The sequence below is a fragment of the Crocodylus siamensis genome, chromosome 5, assembly GCF_052110815.1.
Source record: "Crocodylus siamensis isolate JL-2025a chromosome 5, ASM5211081v1, whole genome shotgun sequence".
NCBI classification, from domain to species: Eukaryota; Metazoa; Chordata; order Crocodylia; family Crocodylidae; genus Crocodylus; species Crocodylus siamensis.
Genome location: NC_143399.1, coordinates 27,474,108 through 27,493,831, shown reverse-complemented (window position 1 = coordinate 27,493,831; position 19,724 = coordinate 27,474,108). Strand labels below are relative to the sequence as shown.

At 43.6% G+C, this 19,724-nt stretch overlaps 1 protein-coding gene across 2 annotated transcripts in view; it reads right to left on the bottom strand.

Moving 5' to 3' along the window:
• PRKACB (protein kinase cAMP-activated catalytic subunit beta) overlaps window positions 1–19,724 on the bottom strand; it is a 127,939-nt gene that overhangs the window by 76,725 nt on the left and 31,490 nt on the right. Inside the window, exon 1 of one of the 2 annotated variants that reach the window (XM_090047822.1) lies at window positions 14,612–14,631. The exons of the other annotated variant lie outside the window; for it this stretch is intronic. The gene's annotated coding sequence lies outside the window, so the exon portion shown is untranslated. Of the gene's footprint in view, window positions 1–14,611; window positions 14,632–19,724 lie in introns of those variants that run through there. 2 annotated transcript variants of the gene reach the window in all.

The window sequence follows — 19,724 nt, the reverse complement described above, 5'->3', positions numbered from 1 at the left end:
GCAGGGCTGGACCCTGTTAGGGGTGTGGGCACTGTTAACAGTACCACACAGTGTTTCTACACACCACATCAGGCCATACAGCATGGGTGCGGCCAGAGGGGCTGGTGCAGCTCTTACCTGACCCTGAGCCACAAGCATGCAACTGGGCCAGACAAGCCGCTCCAGCTATGCCCACATGGCCTGAAGCAGTGTGTGGGAATACAGGGACACTGGGTAAGCCCAGGGACTTGGGGCAAGAAAGTGGTGTAGGAAAAAGGCGTCCGGGAGCCGCAGGTTATGTAGGGATGGATGGGCTGGTGCTGCGCTGTTCCCTGCTTCTCCTGGAGCCCCCTCCCCTGTCCCAGGTCAGATAGGAGTCACTCCAGCCGCACCCACGTGGCCCAAAGTCGCATGTGGGAACACAGTGTGGCACTGGCCCAGTCTGGCTGCATGCCAAGACAGGGGAAGCAGGGAGAAGGGAGCAACCTAGTGCAGCACTGGTCTAGCCAAGTCCAGATAACCTGCAACTCCTGGCCCCCTTCTCCCTGCACCCCAGCCCCAGGTCCCTGGCACACAGCTGGCCCAGGCCGGGCTTGGTCAGTGCCACACTGCATTCCTGAGCACTGCTTTGAGCCACATGGGTGCAGCTCCAGCCCAACCTGGCCATATGCCGGGGACTCAGGAGAAGGGAGGGAGGGCAGGGAGATCTGTAGGAAGTGCGTGTGTGCCTGTGCGAGGCCCTCAACAGGGCAACAAAAATTGTCAAGTGGCCCTTTAGACCAAATAATTGCCCACCCCTGCCCTAAAAGCTGAAATAGTAAATATAGGAAACACACTTAGCTAAAGAATGCTCAAGGCTAGAAGCATTGTTCTGCCTCAGACAGGCCTGATTAAAACCAAATCTCCAGGATAAATCAACGTAGCATTCCTGGATTTAGATATTTTTAGTACAAGCCCTATAAAGACTAAAATTGTATTAACAAGTCCTCCTCCAAAATAAAACATGCACTGAAATGTCTATTGTTGATGGCAAACCACATCACAACAGACAGTATTTAAGCCAGGAGTGGGCAAAATGTGGCCTGTCAGGCCATTCTATCCAGCCCGCAGGGCCCCTAAAAAATTTAGAAAATTAATATTAATCTGCCCTGGGCTGCCTGTCATGCAGCCCTCAATGGCTTGCTGAAATGCAGTAAGCAACCCTCTACCCAAAATAATTGCCCGCCCCTGATTTAAGCCCAAGCCAGAGGCTGGTTCCCATTACTGTCTGGGAAAACAACAGAAAGAATGAAAAAAAACATGTTCACCCTAAGTAGAACCTATCACAACTTGAATTATAAAAAGTACTGTGCGCCAAAGAAATTAATCAATTATTTTCCATAAAGAGAAAGGAATCTGATAAAGAGAAATGCAAAAGATCAGGCACTGCTAGCTATCTCAGTATTACAGGCACAGGTAGCGAGAAAGAACGGAAGCTTGTTTATCTCCTAAACTGGAAGTAATGTAGCTGTAACTCCATGAGTAGGATGATCAGCGCTGTCACTCAGCAGTGACAATAAGCCTGTCCTAAGTGGAGATGGCTGCATTGGTTCCAGTTTAGGAGGCTGCCTGGCCAGGACAGCTTGATATGCTTGAGAATGTCACCATCGCTGATGGTCTACATAGACAAACATGAACAGGTCTGCACTCAATCATAAACAGGTATTCAAAAGCATTTGTCTTGAGGAAAGAGAGGTTGTTACCCTTATGTTAATCTCAATTTAGGCAGAAGGCAGGGAAGAGTGGAAACAGACTAACCTTTTGTTGGCAACAGCCTCCTTTGTCAGGTGCTATGAATGGACTTGCAGAGAGCAGGGGTACTAAATAGAAAGGGAATATGGTTATTTAAATATGAAAGATGGGAATGGGGGGTGGGGTAGGGGTGGACAGCCGAAGGAGAGGTGGCATTTCAGATAATAGAATGAGAATCTGAAGTCTCTGCTGAGACCGTGTTTAACAATATCCAGTCTGTGGACGATTTCTTGTAAGCAACTTTGCATGTAGGTTGGTTTCTAAAGTTTTGTCGTCTAAGAACACCTACTTCAAGGTCAGCAACGTAATGTGCAGGGAGTTTAAAGTGTTCTGCCACAGGCTTTGTGTTTTTCTGGAACTGATGTCAAATCAGCATCCATTCATTCTCTCACATAGGGATCACCTATGTCTCTCCATGCCTCAAGATGGTTACTGCAGAAGGAGTAACATTTACAGGCAGATGGACATTTTCTAGGAGGAGTTAGAAGTAATTAAAGTGTTCAAGGTGTTGAAGCTACCAACGTTACATATGACATCACCTGCTTAGTGCCCCCTGCTGTATATATTGAGTGAGCTCTACCTGAAGAATGAATGCACATTTTAAATAAATTTTTGTATATACAATGATTTTATATCATTTTAAAACTTTTAAATCTGGTTCCATGACAGATATCCAGAAACAGCTTGAAAACTATAGGTATAAAGAAACATTTGTGGGATCTGGCTCAGGTTTAGGCAGCTCTACTGATTACTTATGATCATATTTTTTCTTTTAGTAACTTATGACTTGTTTAGCCAACCCTTCCATCTTTTGTATTCTTAAACTGTCTCGTAGAAAACGAGGGCTGGAAGGGACCTCTGGAGGTAATTTAGTTCCCCTGCTCAAGGCAGGATCACCCCTATCAAAATGATTTCATGTAAGCCCTCATCTTACCTATTCCTAAAATCACATATTCAATACTGTCATCTTCCCCCAAACACCAAAAGCAGCCTTAACTGCCATAAGCACAGCAGAGGATGTGATGTCATTGTCCCACTGTTGCAAGGATTCAAGTCCATGATATAAAAAATATTGGCAGTGGCACAAAGAAAAAAATAGTCAACAAAATGTATACAAAACTGATCTGAATGTGGTTTATATTTTAACTATAGATTTAAGGAACATAAAGTTTCATATGCTTATGCATTGACCTTTCTTAGTAATGACTGAATCTTAAATAGAAAATTGTACCCAGTTTACTTAAAAAGGCAAACCAAAATTCACATAAGAAACTGCCTATTGCACACACTGAAATACAAAAATGGAGGTTTTTAATTAAAATTTGCGTTCAGAAACCTACTGTATTTACTCAAATACAAGACAAGGTCACCCCCCTCAATCAGCATGGGAGAAAAGCCTTTCATCTAATATTTGCATACAAGGAAACCTCATTACATACATTATCTATCATTAAACTGATGCCAAAAGCAGTTTGTGCTCAGTAATGGAAGCCAGCTATGAAGCTGATTAAATGTAGCCTCCAACACTGAGCATGGCTATAAAACACATGGCTCATATTGGACAAGCATATTGATGGGAACCTACAAGGATTTTTTTTTAATTAATATATTTCATGTTCCAGGTCAAATCAGCCAAGTCCATTCCAAATCATATTGATTGAGTAGAACTCAATCATCCTAAACAACCATGTATGGTGCTACAACCGGCAAGCATCCTCTATCCCAGGCTCTCACCATGACACTTCAGATACTCCCAAACCCACTGGCAGGCATCCTGTGTGCAGGCCCAAGCCTGGAGGTCTTGGGATTCAGATGCCCCCACCAAGACACTTGATCTGAGCCAAAAGGAGGATAGGAACCTCCATGTGGTCAGAGAGAGCAGCGTCTGACAGTAAGGAGGAGGGGAAGGGATTGCAGGGAGAAAAAGTTACAGGGCAGGGGGTGCAGAGGGCAAGGGGGCAGCCTGACTCCTCAAGATTTATATTCCCTGTACCTGGGGAGGGAAGGGGGGGAGGGGAAAGAGAGAAAACAAATTCAAGACAAACCTCAAAAATAATTAGATTCTGTACCTGGAAAATGATAAGAAAAATGTATAAATTATCCGTATCTCATATGTAATTATTGGGTCATATGTAATTATCATCTTATATTTGAATAAGTGCAGTATTTCAATATCTATTAATTCTTGTGCATCAACATGGGAAATCCAACTTAAGTCTATAAATCATCTTTTCATTTGGTTTTAATTTCATTTTCACATCAAAAGGAGTGTTTTTTTCAATATTTAATGGGTCCAATCATTTAAGCTTAAGCCTAAAATAATATTAGAATTAGCAGTGAAGTTTTGCTAATACTAGAATTCAGGTTTTCAAGGTTGGCAAAAAAAAATTACTGAAATGATTGATGAATTATCCTATGGAGCGAAAGCAAGCCAAGTGTACAAAGAAAAGAGAACAGAGTCACCTAGCGGCTATTAGGACTCTGGTGGAACTTGGAAAATTTATGAAGCATGGTTTGCTTTGCTCTGTTCTGTTCATGATATCTGTTTTTGCCCCTATATAGAACCTACTGTTTTAATAATCACAGAAAAATGAAGGGACACAATGGGAATATATGTCCAGATTTATGCTGCGTACATCTACTGATATAATAGGTTTGTCTTTTGGTTTCCTAAAAAAAATACAAATATGTAAGTTTGCCCACCTCTGAGATATCATCCTCATTATTTTGTTGTTTCAAAAGACTATTTTGCTTCTGTAAGCAACTACAAGACTTAGAAATAATATTGGGTTACAAACGTAAGTCATAAATTCAGGTCATAATAAGGCCTTTCTGATAGATCACTGAATAAATCTACCTCAGGGTAAACAGCTTTACTTGAAAAAGTAACCAAGTTATACAAATAAGACAAGCATGTCATCTTCCAGTATGGATATAATCTGCTTTTTATAGTAGTCACATTTATTATATATTTAAGGAATACTCAGAGAACTCCTTCAAAAATTGAGCAGCTGCTGAATGGGAAAAAGTATAGAAACCCCCCCGCATCAGGACAGTTTTTAACATTTTTTAAATTACAAAATACTTTTGACCAAATATGCTACATACATGCTTTTGTTCTCTCAATTTGGAGCATCTTCTGAACTTAACTACTTCTACATCTTGGTAGGCTAGCATATTTGAAACTTGTGTTTTAAAAAAATGGAAGCAAGCTAAAGAGGGGGAAAGGACATGAGAACTATTCAGTTAGAGAGAGAATGTCTCTACAAAGAAAGGAGAATAAAAGGGCAGGAAGGATGATGGAATCATAGGGTTTGAAAGGGCCTTCAGGATCATCTGGTCCTACACATATTGGAGAGAGTAGACTTAGGGTGCAGACACAACTTTTGAATCCAAATGTAACAGGCTTAGAAACATCTCAAAAAGGGTAGTTTCAGCTGGGGGGACATGCACATAATCACTTTTGATTCCCCCTAGCTGGAACACTTCAAAATTGCTACAGTTTACTATGTTTGGGGGAGAGAAGGGGAAAAGGTCAGTAAGTTTTCCAACTCTCTAGCTCCCATCCCCACAACCTGTCCTCTCACTAGAAAGGAGAAACAGAAAGGTGGGTAGTGGGGGCAGCAGATACAAAAGTGCCCTGAGCACTGGAGCTGGACCTAGCACCTGGACACGCTGCCCATCAGGTTGTCCAACCCACTCTTCCTCCCTAACCTGTGGACGGGGACAGGTGTGTGAGGGAAAACACTGGAGTACTGTGGGATTCTGGAGGACCTCTAGGTCTCCTATATCCATGCATCCATGACAAAGTGAAATGTTTCAAAATAGTATCTCATTTCAAGTAGGGGTGCACCAATAAAGATTTTCTTGGTTGATACTGATAACCAATATTTAGTAACAATGCAAGGCATTTTAAACTAAACTACTGACATTAATACATCTTTTTTTTTTTGTCTGTTTGCTTTACATTTATAACACACACACCCACGCGTGCGTGCGCATGCTTTAATTCAAGCACCCCCATTGGCATTTCTAAGCGCAGGGACACTGATACAGGAGATGTAATAGCACTTTAATTAGAGGGGCTCTCTGAGCTGCTCTAATTAACCTCCCCGAGCACATGTAAAAGTGCCCGTGCCAGTTGCAGGAGGTGGGCCTAGACTAGTAGTGCCTGTGCCTGGCTATGTGGAGCTCTTCAGTATATTGTCCTTGAACCCCAGCCTGGAGGCAGCTGCCTGAGCCTGCCCAGCAGGGCTGAGGGGGAAGTGTGAACCTTCCTGGCTACCCGGGGCTGGGTGGTCTCTGGGCCTGGCTCCCTGCTCTCCTTTCTCTGCCCAGGGCAGAGCCACAGGACCATTCCAGGCCTGGAGAAAGTGGGCCAATCCTTCCCTGCAGCCAGGCCCCAGGAGCTAGACTCCAGTGGGGAAAGGCCCCTTGCCCTCGTGGTGCTGCCGCTGCCAGGGGCAGGGCAAGCCCCCCTGTGCGTCATGGGGGAGACTGAAAGGACCCAACCCTGGGAAGGACAGAACCCAGCTGGGCTGAGAAGCTAGGGGAGTACCCTGCTGCACACAGTGGGGGGGAGTGGTTGCCTCAGCCCATGCCAGGCTCTGCCCCTGGGGCGTAGACCCCTGGCACTGTGGGCTGAATCATGCTGGGATGGGCTGAGCCGGGCAGCTCCATCCGCCCCAGTTGCATCTTTGCGGCATTCAGTCCCTTTTACAGCACCAACCCTGGCCCTAGCCTGCAGTCCATGCCGCGCAAGAGCCCAGGATACCACAGCAGCTGCTCCGCTCCAGCCCAGCCCGGCCCGGCCCACCAGTGAGGCGATGGGGGCATATCCGGAGTCACCCCAGCTCACAGGAGGGAACCCAGGCATCTGGGGGCCCCAGACAGAAAGTATAATTATCAGAAAACATTATCAGCCACACACACACACAAAAAAAAGCCGATAATGTCATTTCCTTTTTATCGCTACTGATCCAACACACAACTACTATATTGGCGCACCTCTAATTTCAAGAGCTACCATCGTGGAGCACTTTAGCCACTTTTGGAACATTTTAACAGTACATTTGAAATACACACTTGTATAACTGGTTCTTTCAAGTGTTTCAACAACATCCAAAATGCTTCAATTGTTACTTCTGTCTGCATCCTTATACTTCTACTGCTCCAAAAGCATGTGGCAGTTGTTTGGAATACAGACCTATTATTGACGAAAAGAACATGTAATCCCTTCCTGTGACCTTAGATGATAGATTCCCTTGGAGAGGGTTGCAATCTCTTTCTTTTGATTACAACTGGTGGGTTTTTTTGGTATTTTGCATGACAACAACAAAATGTTATATGTTAGATCTCCACAGCAGTAGAAAGATTAACATACCATGAGTCCAATACTATCCAGCATACAAGAGGATGAAGGGAAAACTGGAACAGCCTTCCCTGAAAATTAAGGGTGGCATTTAAAACATTTTAAATCCTCGCTGGGCCTCTGGCTCCATTTATGCTCTCCCTCTAAAGCACCTAGTTCTGCCACACGGCAGAAACAGGATACTGGGCTAATGGACTATTGGTCTGACCCAGTATTGCCCTTTATGTTCTTATTTTAAATGACCTATCTTTCTTTTTTGAACTCACTAATAGAAAAAAGTCATAATGCTCAGCACCCTGCTACATGCTGAAATAAAAGCTGGATAGAAACCAGCTATAGAGTTGTTACACACTTTCAAGCACTAACTTTATAGCTGTTTGGCTCTTTTTTTTTTTTTTTTTTTAATAGCCGAACAGTCATTTTTACCATGTAACAATTACTTTGCATGTGTGGCTGGTCTAAATTTATTGTGCGATTAACCAGTTAATTGTGTAATATGTAACATGTAGCAGGGGCCTGCTACATGTTACATATTACACAATGTAATGCTAAAATTTAATTTAATTCGCTACTTATTCAGAGTACAAGCAAGTTAATGTAGCATATAAAAGAGAAATATTTAAAGACTTACATTTGGCAAATTTGAAATTTCTTTTCTTTACTATAAATAATGGCCTAAGATGCTTTGGAAATATATTTCTTTGTCATTTAGTTTATTAAAAAGGCACCTGTTGCTTACATTAAGGAAAATAAATACTAATTAAAACATAAAAAAGCTGCATATCAATAAAAATATTTATAAATGATTATAACAAAATAAAATACCAGATTACTGGTATTTGCTGAAGAAAGTATCTTAATCCCTGCAAAACAGTCATTTTAGCAGGTAACATGAATGACAGCAAGACAAAGAACGTTCCCATCTATACCTACTCCAACCAACTATTGAACTACTAAAACCAGTAAATTGTCAAGTACAGGTTTTCAGAAATATTCAGATAGGATGATTGATTATTACTATTTTTCAGAATTTAGAAAGAATAAGCGAAACATGTCTTGAAGCATGTTGAATACAAACATTTGCTTTACTGTTAATTCTAAAAAAATACTTATTCTAAATCAGATCTGTCAGGTTTTACAAATCAAAATGTGCTTTCCTTTGTAATGTACTATTTATGGTGCTAGTTCATTTACTCTAAAAATAATGGACTTTCCACAATTAAACAGCTTTTAAATCTCTCTGAACATTATTTCAGTTCTAAATTAAGTACTATTACAATGTTCAATTAAAAAAGGAAGTTATATAAAATATATATGAAGTATATTAAGAAACTTTTTATTTGGTTAGGTTAAGAGGATACAGTAGCATAGCACATGCTCATTCATTTCAATTTTAAAAGAGAAAACATCATGCCATACCTAAAAGCATCCTGTAAAGCTAATCTTTGTACATCATAGCGTGAGATCCTGCTGTGTTCAACTTCTCATGATAGGTCATTTCACAGGAAACGTCACTAACCCCATTTCCCTCTAAATGAAAATACAGAGTACTGTTTTGATGTACAGTGGTTATTCAGGGTATATTCTTCAAATGTTTAATCAAGCAAATAGTCATTGCTCATTAAATTATTTTTATTTTTGACACAGTAAGGAGTTACTACTTCAGTGGGATTCCTGACCTAATGAGCTTTCACAATTAACCTAAAGCTTTGGAAAACTAGGCTCGAGGACACCAGTCTATTCAGTGCTATCTGGTATTTTTGTCATAAACCACATTTCTATCTACTGTTTTTCACTGCCCAGTTATATTAGTGCAGACCAGGGGTTTAGCCCCTGCCCCTTCTTCTGAAGTTTAGGAAGATGGCAGCAAGTGACCTACCTGGACCCATTTTCCATGACTTTACCTTAGCTTTTACCTTAATCCAGAAATTGTTTGCCTAGAAGAACTAGGTGCGGATTTGTCCTAACAAAATGCTTTTACTCCTCAGATTTCCACTTATGAAAAAGTACTGAAGATCAAAACACCCATTACATGAATATGAGACTCCCCATCTCCCCAAGAATATACAAGTATATACAAGAGATAATAAAAGGTCAATATATAAGTTTTGGTAGGACTCAGCACTGATGTAGTCAGTTTATGGAAAACAAGCAGCTGGTAAAACATGCGTTTTCCCCATGGTATTCTCATGGTCGAGAGGTGGATGGGTAATTATTAAGGCAGAACTGCACAAAGACTGCACATCTAGAACGAGGGGTCTGTTAATAACCATGTAATCTTTCATTAAGGTATGAAATAACTGACAAGGTGATGGCCTCTCACAGGTTCTCCACAGCCGCTAACAGTCCAGCAAAGAAGCCTTACTGAGAGTGCAGGACCAAACCATCCTGATGAGCAGGAAAACTAGCAAGCATGGCAGAAGACCAGCTTGGCTGAGCAGGGAACTCTTCAGTAAACTAAATCACAAAAAGGAAACATATAAGTGGAAACTTGGAGAAATAACTAGGGAAGACTATAAAAGCATTGCTCAGGTACGTAGGGATGAAGTCAGGAAGGCCAAATCGCAGTTGGAGTTGCAGCTAGCAGGGGATGTGATGGGTAACAAGAAGGGTTTCTACAAGTACATCAGTAGCAAGAGGAGGATAAGGGAAAATGTGGGTCCCTTACTGAATGGGGGAGGCAACCTTGTGACGGAGGATGCAGAAAATGCTGAAGTGCTCAGTGCCTATTTTGCACCAGTCTTCACAGGCAAGGTCAGCTCCCAGACTACTGCACTGGGCCACACATTTCGGGGAGAAGGTGAGCAGCCAACAGTGGTGAAAGAACAGGGTAGGGACTATTTAGAAAAGCTGGACAAAGATGGTACATGGGGCCCAGATTAGATGCACCCGAGGGTGCTGAGGGAGCGGCTGATGTGCTTGCAGAGCTACGGGCCATCATCTTTGAAAACTCATGGGGATCAGGAGAGATCCAGATGATTGGAAAAGAGCAAACAGTGCCTATATTTAAGAAAGGGAAAAAGGAGAACTGCAGACCAGTCAGCCTCACTTCAGTCCCTGAAGAAATCATGGAGCAGATCCTCAAGAAATTCATTTCTAAGGACTTGGAGAAGGAAGTGATTAGGAACAGTCAGCAAGGGCAAGTCACGTCTGACCAACCTGTCTGCCTTCTATGATGAGACAACTAGATCTGTGAATGCAAGGAGACCGGTGGATGTGGTACATCTTGATTTTGGCAAGTCTTTTGATATGGTCTCCCACAACATTCTCGCAGGCAAGCTAAGTATGGGCTGGATGAATGGACTGTAAGGTGGATAGAAAACTGGCTGGAGCGTTGGGCTCAGAGGGTAATAACGGTTTGATGTCTAGAAGGCAGCTGGTATCAAGAGGAGTGCTACAGGAGTCAGTCCTGGGGCTGGTTTTGTTCAAATTCTTCATCAAGGACCTGAAAGATGGCATAGAGTGCACTATCAGCAAGTCTGCAGATGACACCAAGCTGGGGGGAGTAGTAGATATGCTGGAGAGTAGGGCTAGGATTCGGAGTGACCTAGACAAAATTGGAGGGTTGGGCCAAAAGGAATCTCATGAGGTTCAACAAGGACAAGTGAAAAGTTCTGCACTTAGGACAGAACAACTCCATGCACCAGTACAGTTTGGGGGCTGACTGGCTGGGCAGCAGCTCTGCAGAAAAGTAGCAAAGGATTACAGCAGACAATAAGCTGAATATGAGGGTCATACAGTCTGTGGAGCAGAAACTTGGTGGTGGGGACAGCAGTGGGGGTTTAACACTGACATGATGTGCCCTGCTGCCAGAGATGGGTCGTGATGACAATGGTGACAGCTTGACTTGCACCATGGCCGAAAGGCACCTAGGGATAATGACTGACCATCGCATGACTATGAGCTGTCAGGAGTGTATCAGGAGCTCAATGAACAGCTATTCACTAGGGCACCCCTGGGAAAGACCAGGACCAATGGATACCAACTCCTAGAAGGCCGCTTCAGGCTTAATACCAGGAAAAACTCCTTCAGTCAGGGTGTCCAGACTGTGGAATAAACCCCCTCCAGAGGTGGTGCAGTCACCTACCCTGGAGGTTTTTAAAGAGGAAACTGGACAGTCATCTCGCTGGAGTCACTTGACCCCAGTTGTCTTCCTGCCTAGAGCGGTGGGGGGTAGGACGCTATGATCTGTGAGGTCCCTTCCAGCCCCTAACAATCTATGAATCTGAGTCAGCAGTGCGTCCTTGTTGACGAAAGAGTTAACAGCATAGCGGGCGGTATTGGTAGGTGTGCTGCCAGTAGGTTCAGGGAAGTGACTATTTCCCTCTAGTCAGCACTGCTGAGGCCACATCTGGAATACTGTGTCCAGTTTTGGGCCCCCCACTATAGAAAGGATGTGGACAAATTGGAGTCAAGGAGAGGACAGAAAAAATGGTGGGGGGACTGGGACACTACTTCTGAGGACAGGCTGAGGGAACTGGCCTTATTTAGTCTATCAAAGAGAAGACTGACAGGGGATCTAATAGCAGGCTTCAGTTACCTGAAGTGGGGTTCAAAAGAGGATAGAGCTAGACTGGTCCGTGTTGGCAGATGACAGAACAAGGAGCAATGGTCACAAGGGAAGTGTAGGTTAGATATTAGGAAGGATTTTCTTACTAGGAGGGTAGTAAAACATTGGCCCCAGTTACGCAGAGATGGTGGAATCTCCATCCTTGTAGGTTTTTAAGACATGGCTAGACAAAGTGTTGGCTGGGATGATCCTGCTTTGAGCAGGGGGTTGGACAGGATGACCACCTGAGGTCCCTTCCCACCCTAATTTTTTATGATTCTATGAAAAGAAGGATACAAAATCTCTGATTATTTTAGAGAGATCTGCTGCTAACACCTGGATACTATAATTCTTACTGTTCTCTCACAGTAGCTTAGTCATCTTGCCTGTGATCATAGCAGAAAACCAAGGCCCTGAATTTTTCTTACTAGAACTATGTTAAAATTAAAGTCTGCTATATCATACTAAATAAGGCCAGGCTCTTCTAGTTCCTAGGAAGCAAAAGCAAACAAAAACTAATGCTCCCCCCCTCCTTTTTTTTTGTTCTTTTGCCAAAGTGTTGGGAGACATTAGTTTAGGAAACTATTGCCTTCATTTAATGCTGAGTTTATATAGAGAAAATGGGCAATATTCCATAGTAACCCAAACATGATCCTTCCCCTTTGGAAAGCAAATGTGTTTCTTTCTCAAATACTCATGCTTGTTAACAACAGCTGTACAAAGCTGATATTACAGGTGTTAAATCAGGTGTGGAAAGGCTGTAAAACTTTTCAGAACCCTGCTTAGTGCTTACATCTAAACCATACCAAAATAAGTTTTCAAAACTAAATGATGCTTACTGGTACATTGTACAAAATATGACCTTGTGTACTCTCCGATCTGCACTCAGTGGAGCTTGAACAGAAAGATCCCGGGATTCTGGTAGACCCACTAGTTTACTCTTTCTTAATGTGGAGGAGGGTCTCGTATTTCCAGAGTAAGTAGGGTTCACCAATAGATTTTCTTGGCTGATACTGATGGCCAATTATTAACTGGTAATGTCGGCTGATACTGATCCAACAGCTGATTTACAGGAATGCAGCCCAACAGCTCGAAGAACAGCATAAGCCTGTGGCACTTGACCCCCATGCCTCCCTTGGGGTGTGCGCAGCACAAGGGAGCTGTCCCCCCTCTCCACCCTTGCATGCCCCCTGGACAAGCTGCCTATGGCTCCATCTTGCTCCCAGCCACGGGGTTGCATTCACTGCCCTGGCTGGGCAGCATCTGCCCCTGCCCCACACTCCTTCCCTCGCCATGGGGGCTGTGGCTGCACACATGCACGCAGCATTTATTAGTGACATTATTGGCTATACCTGCCAAAAAGCTGATTGCCGATAAAGTTAAATTTTCCTTTTATTGGTGCCTCTCCAATATGCAACCAGTAGATCAGTGCACTTCAACAAATAAGTCATCCTACTGCACAGCTATAATGAAAACCTACTTATAGTAAACTGCAGATAGCTACAATCCTCTCTTCTTTCTTACATTATGAATTAGCTACCTCCATCAACATTTACATAATCATAACTGAACTGGTGAATTTGAGATTCATAGGGCAGTTCACACCTCAGGGATAGTCTGATACATACTCAATGGACTTCCTTGTTCATTTCCATGCTTTCGCCTCTATTAAATAAATTAGCTGCCAGGGAACTTGTGTATTAACAAAATAAGGCAACGGATATATTTAAAATTATTACTACCACCAAAAGCTTAAAAGAAAATTAGGAAGGGGTTAACAGTGGAAGTTTACATTTCCTGATACAATCTTGGGGGAGCATGTGGCGTCTTGTTTTTGCCCCCAGAATAGTAACGCATGTCAAAAACTCTCTAGGCATAATTAACTTTATTAAATTTTTAACCAAATGTTAACATCCAAGTATCTTTAGGTCTTAAATTTCCCCCACCATTCTTGTGATCGCCAAACCATACAACCCTCCACCTGCCTTCCACCAGAAAATAAGTCTTATATGTACTTTTATATCACTCTTTCTAGTGTGAGCTAGCACAGTGGCCAACAACCTTTAACAAGCTGCAGGCCAGAACAGTCCATCTCTGGTCTGGTGCAGGCTGGGTGACTTGAATAGCACATGCTTGCACCTGTGCCGGGGCCAGAGAGCTGGGAGCTGTGCCTGCTCCCCCCACAATCCTAGCTGTGGTGCAGGCACAGCTTCCAGCTGATGGTGAGCTGTGCTGAGGCCAGGTAGCTGAAGCCATGTCCTCTCTGCTGCTGCCCCCTACTGGCTAGAAGCTGCACTTGTGCAGCCAGGGAGTGGAAGGCTGGGGGAAGCAGCAGTGATGTGAGCACAGCTTCCAGCTCCCTGCAGATATGTTGCCAATGCCTAGGCCAGAGATAGAAATTGTATGCAATCTGAAATGAGAAACTGCAGCACAGCTGAACCTATGGCTGCAAAAACTATGCTTGCTGAGACTGAAGAACTCTGACTGGTGTGCCAAGTTTATTAAAACTTGAAAACAAAGACAATTTAGAGACTCAAGAATTGGGAAAGGAAATACTGCAAGTAGAAAACAGACATATCTGCAGCATCTCCGATTACTTTGTTCTTGACTTAACAAAAATACTGGAACATGAATTACTTGCAAGTCTGGGTGCCATGACAGCTTTTTCAAAGCTAAGTATTGTTTGTTAGAACTAAATCATTTCAGAGACAAACAGATACAAAAACAACAAAATAGATTATATGTTTGTGCAAGTGCCTAATCATCTTTTACATGGGGCACCTGGTGAATCTAAGCGTTAAGACCACAATCTCCCTCAAGACCTCCAAGGCCAGGCTGTCATATTCCACTTCCTTAATTCACTAACAATTGTTCACTAACAATTCTATGTGTATTTCACAGAGATTCTCCTCTAGAAGCACCTTAAGTTCTGTTGATAACACCTCTCAGAAATGGTCACTTTTTAAATGTTTCCAGCTCTTTGGATCTGTTGTTTCCCAACATCAGCAAAGCAGGTGAGGCAACCTGTAGGACAAAGAATATAGAACCCTGTAAGTTACTTTCCTTTATCACCTTGCGATTGTCCTCCAAATGTTTATTGAAAGGTTCCTTATTTGTTTTATTCTTGTAGGTTAAATTGCCCAGCCCTACATTAAGCTAGAGAACAGGTACAAAAATACATGGCTGTGGCTCAGACCCACTTCACACTCCACTGGCGGTGCTGGTCTGGTGTGTGGGCTGTATCTGGTGCCACAAGCACAGCACACAGCCCAAGGGAAAAAGGTCTGGGGTACGTGCTACATGGGGTACCTGTGCCACATGTGCTGACCCTACCCCAGGGCTCACTTTGCATATAGCACATGGTGCATGCTGCACACAACGCCCTGCTAGACCTGCCCTGTGTACTGGCTCTGGCACATGTGGACAGCCCGGGGCCCAATTTGGACTGGCCCCGGAGCCAGCATGCAGGGCCAGTCCAGTGCAGGCACCATATGCTGCCTGCACACCACACCCTCTGTGCTGCATACAGCACCCTTGGTGCCGGGTCCAGCCCATGCTGCATGTACCATACAGTGGCCTCCTGTGCTGAATGCAGTGCAGGGCTTGTACCATCTGGCACGCTACATGCAGCACAGGAGGCTGGAGTATGGCACGTGCTACATGCAGCACCCTGCTAGACTGGCCCTGCATGCTGGCTCTGGTGCATGGTCCCAATCTGGCATACAGACCAGTTCAGCAACCCTCATCCAGCCCCCAGAACTGGTTGAGTTTGACACCCTGCTCTAGACCATATGCTCATATGGGAAAGTCTCGTTAACACAAAATACAGTAACTTGACCTCACTGATCAGATCACCTATAGTGTTCATAAAAACAAATAAAAAAAAACACCTTAGCATTCTTAGCTTATTACATTGCATTGCTATTACTTCTACTTGTAACTAGCATCATAGCTCAGCCCCCGGCACAGATCTTTGAGAACCCCTGGCGCTCTGGTGAAGTGTCCGATACTTGGAAGAAGGCCAATGTGGTGCCTGTCTTCAAGAAAGAGAGGAAAGTGGATCCGGCAAACTACAGGCCCATCAGCCTGACTTCTATCCCAGGAAAGGTCTTAGAAAAGATTATCAAAAGAGGCCATTCTTAAGAGACTGGATGATGGCAATATCCTGAGGGAAAGCCATCACGGATTTGTGGCGGGTAGGTCCTGCTTGACCAATCTCATTTCCTTTTACAACCAGGTGACCTATCACCTGGACAAGGGGGAAGAGATTGATGTCACAAATCTTAACTTTAAAAAAGCCTACAGTCTGGTATCCCATCATCACCTCTTGGCTAAACTGGCTAACTACGGCCTCGGCCTCATCACAATCTGTTGGCTGGGGAATTAGCTCCATGGTAGGACCCAGAGGGTGGTGGCTGATGGAAGTCAATCGTCGTGTGCACTGTGACCAGTGGGGTCCCTCAAGGCTCTGTCCTAGGGCCTATACTATTTAACATCTTCATTAATGATGTGGACATTAGTGTCAGAAGCAGACTGGCCAAAGTTTGCTGATGACAGCAAACTCTGGGGTAAAGTGTCCACACCCGAGGACAGGAGGGTGATCCAGCCAGGCCTTGACAGGCTCAGGAAATGGGCAGATGAGAACCTGATGGTGTTTAACATGAAAAAATACGAGGTTCTCCACCTCGTGAGGAAAAACCTGCACCACACTTACAAGCTCAGCCATGCTACGCTGGCTAGCACTACGGACAAAAGGGACTTGGGGGTCATGATTGACTACAAGAGGAACATGAGCCTTCAATGTGATGCTGCAGCTAGTAAAGCGAGCAAAATGCTGGCTTGCATAGATGCTTCTCAAGCAAATCCCGGGACGTCACTCTCTCGTTATACTCAGCCTTGGTGAGGTGGCAGCTGGAGTACTGCGTCGTTTTGGGTTCCACAATTCAAAAAGCATGTGGAGAAGCTTGAGAGAGTCCAGAGAAGAGCCATACACATGATCAGAGGTCAGGAAAACAGACCTTATGATGAGAGTCATGGGGCTCTTCAGCCTGGAAAAGCGCAGGCTCAGGGGTCATCTGGAGGCTGCCTATAAATTTATCAGAGGCGCTCACCAGGATCTGGGGGAACATCTGTTCAGAGCACCCCAAGGGATGAACAGTCAAATGGTCAAATTCCTCAATGAAAATTTCAGGCTGGACATAAGGAAGAACTTCTTTACTGTCCGAGCCCTCAAGGTTTGGAATAGACTGCTGCTGGAGGAGGTTCAAGCACCTACTTTGAACACCCTCAAGAGACATTTGGATGTTTATTTTGCTGGGATCCTATGACCCCTGCTGACTTCCTGCCCCTGGGATAGGGGGCTGGACTCAATCTTCTGAGGTCCCTTCCAGCCCTGGTGTCTATAAATCTATGAAGAACTATAATTATGATCCATTCTCTGGATCTTTGCAGAAACTTTATCAGTTTCTCTAAAAATCCTCTAGATCTTTTCCACACAGATCACCTTTCAGCAACAAGCCAACAAAGTGTTCTTTAGACATCACATCTGTCACCCAATAATATCATCACAATTTTGTACAACTGTACCGCCACACCATACTGAATAGAACCAACAAATGTGAATTCTGAATTTGTACCCTACATAAGAAAGGATCAAGTCTTTAAAGGCTTCTACATCATTAATTCCAAACATGATACTTAACATGGAGAGCAAGCCAGCATCAAATGTAAAGCAGTGTGGCAATTGGCATGAAATGAAATGTCTTGCCAAGACAAGCACTCGGACCAACTACCCTCAATGGAATTGTCTATACAGGGAATATACAATGCTGTTTAATGATGTCCTAATTCTTTAATTTGAACATCTTTTGAAAAGCAACTATTCTCCTTAACCCATTACTTACTTCACCACAAACTGTGTTCATAAAGGTTAAATCTACAAAAATTAAGATTTATTTAAAAACTGAGAGCCTGCCCTCCCAGTACATCTGGCATACACAGAGGTGGCAATATCCTCTGAATGAAAGACTTCCAACTTTATATTGTACTGGAAAAGTTGCAGCCTCATGGCTATGGGTTCTGTGGTGTGATAATTCTCATGACACTTCCTTCTTCTATCCACTGATCCCAGGAGATAAGTGTGCAGGAAGCCCTTTTCAGTGAAATGTGCATTTGGTTATGTTATTTATTTTTTATTTACTTAATTTATAGCAATCAACTCACTGAAGACAGGAAAAGAGCAGACTCAGTAGGATTTGAAACTGTTAATTATGAACAGCCATATTTATAGACAAAATGCTGACAGACATTACTATGAATATAGCAATATCACTCATAATGAACCATTTAAAAATGAAGCACTAAGCACTAAAACTTAAACAGGAGTAAAAAATTTACCAAAAAAAATTATCCTTCAGGAGCTAACAAATAAATCATAAAATTTACAATATTTTTAGTATGAAAATTTGAAGAAGTGCAAAATATCAAACATGCAATATACAAGTTATGACAAAATACATGTTGTTTTGAAAACAAGTCATGGGTGACTTCAACTGCCCTGACATCTCACGGGAAGAGCATTCAGTCAAATGTGATTGGTCGTAAAGCTTCCTCGGTTGCATTGACAAGCTCTATTTGACTCGAGAAGTTTTTGGGCTGACAAGGGATAAGGTGCTGCTGGACCTGGTACTGGCCAAAGGGGATGATCTAGTCAGCGACCTGAGGATCAAAGGGAAGCTTGGTGACAGTGATCAGAAGTTGATCACTTTCTCTATGCACTGAAAGCTGGCAAATCAGTCAGCAACGCAGGAACTCTCAACTGTAGGAAAGCTGACTTTCACAAGCTCAGGAGGTTGGTTGTTCGGGCCCTGAGACACCATGACCTGACAGGCAGGGACTGCTCCTTAAGGATATGATCCTAAAAGCACAAGGGAAGCGCATTCTGGCCCATAGCAAAGGTAGCAATAAAAAAATACCCTTTGCTCAGTAGGGAACTCATGAATCTCCTGAATCTGAAAAGAGAAGCTTATAAGGGATGGACGTTGGGAACTACCACTAAGGAGGATTATGCTGCACTGATCTGAGCCTGTAGGGAGCAGACCAGAAAGAGCCAAGGCTGAAACCAAACTCAAACTGGCTATGGAAATCAAGGACAGTAAAAAGTTCTTCTTTGAATATGTGGGAAGTTGGAAAAAAACAAGGGCAACATTGGACCCTTGCTGAACCAAATGGGGCAGCTGACAACTGACACCCAGGAGAAAACTCATCTCCTCAACGATTATTTTATGTCGGCTTTCCACCAGCCCAAGGGGATTCACCCTGCCTGACAGGACGCAGGACTACCAGGGTAAGGGCTATCATACACCTATAACTGGTGAAGATCTTGTGAGGGAACAGCTTGAGAGGCTGGACATCCATCCAGCTGGATGGAATGCACCCAAGAGTGCTAAAAGTTGGCTAATGTCATAGCACGACCAATGGCAAGGATATTTGAGGACTCATGGTACTCGGAAAAGGTTCCTGAAGATTGGAAGAAGGTCAATGTGGTGCCCATCTTAAACAAATGAAGGAAGATCCAGGGAACTACAGGCCAATCAGTCTGACTGCAATCCTTGGAAAGATCTTGGGGTGGGGGGTGGTGAAAAGAAACCATCATCAACAGGCTCATGGAAGGCAACGTTCTTATAGAGCGCCAATTTGGCTTTGTTGCGGGCAGGTCTTGCCTGACCAACCTCATTTCCTTCTATGACTGGGTGTCGCATCACCTGGACAAAGGAAAAGATGTATGTCATATATTTAGATTTTAAAAAAAGTCTTTGACTTGGTCTCCCATGATGTCCTCCTGGTAAAATTGGGGAACTGCAGCCTTGACAACCTTATAGTCTGATGGCTGGGGAACTGGCTCCATGGTCAGACCCAGAGAGTGATAGTTGACGGAACCGAGTCAACATGGTACGTGAAGACCAATGGTGTCCCTCAGGGCTCAGTACTTTACCAGTACTCTTTAAATATACGCATTTCTCTCACTTTATGCTG